The sequence below is a fragment of the Brassica oleracea genome, chromosome C9 (assembly GCF_000695525.1).
Source record: "Brassica oleracea var. oleracea cultivar TO1000 chromosome C9, BOL, whole genome shotgun sequence".
NCBI classification, from domain to species: domain Eukaryota; kingdom Viridiplantae; phylum Streptophyta; class Magnoliopsida; order Brassicales; family Brassicaceae; genus Brassica; species Brassica oleracea.
Window position 1 is genome coordinate 4,251,769 of NC_027756.1, and position 997 is coordinate 4,252,765.

The following is a 997-nucleotide window of genomic DNA, read 5'->3' on the forward strand; positions in this document are numbered from 1 at the left end:
ATACATCTTCAAGAGCTAGCTAATAGACTGCCAGATACATTTGCTGACCCAAATAGAGTGACAATATCACACATCCCGGCTTGTAATGCACCTATAAGATTAGACGTCCAAGATGGACAATGTCAAGTGGCTACAGAGTCTAAGCAACGTTTAAAACATGGTAGACCAATTGGTTCCAAAGACAAACACCCTCGGAAATCCAAGAAAGGTGCTGGATCCGAGAGCATCAAGGAAACCGTCCAGGACATAGTCCGATCGGTCGAGCCAACCATGAATGGTCGAGCCAAGCGTACCGACCACACCCGATGATTCGGCCGTCCCTCAAAGTGAGGTCCAGGACGCTGGACTTCACGGGACACAAGAGCCGGACAACCAAGAGATCTCTATAGACCATGTAATGTCTGGAAAACGATGGAACAGAAAAGATATCAACGTTGATGATTTATTTGCATACAAGGTAGCACTTGAGATCATGGATAAAGATGAGGATCTAGAACTCACGTCCATACAAGAATGCATGCTAAGATCAGATTGGATCAAATGGAAACAAACTATAAACGTGGAGTTAGAATCATTAAGAAAGAGAGGTGTTTTTGGCCCTATAATCTTGACACCTAGAGATGTCAAACCAGTGGGATATAAATGGGTCTTTGTAAGGAAGAGAAATGAGAAAGGAGAAGTAGTGAGATACAAAGCACGGCTTGTAGCACAAGGATTCTCACAAAGACCAGGAATAGACTATGAGGAAACTTATTCCCCTGTGGTGGATGCGACTACATTAAGATATCTAATCAGTCTGGCCGTGAAAGAAAACATTGATTTGCGCCTAATGGATGTAGTTACAGCATACCTGTACGGACCACTGGACAATGAAATACATATGAGAGTTCCAGAGGGCATTGAGCTCAAATATAAGAAAGGTTCTCGAGAACAACATTGCATTAAGCTAAATAAAGCCTTATATGGTTTAAAGCAATCAGGTCGAATGTGGTACAAC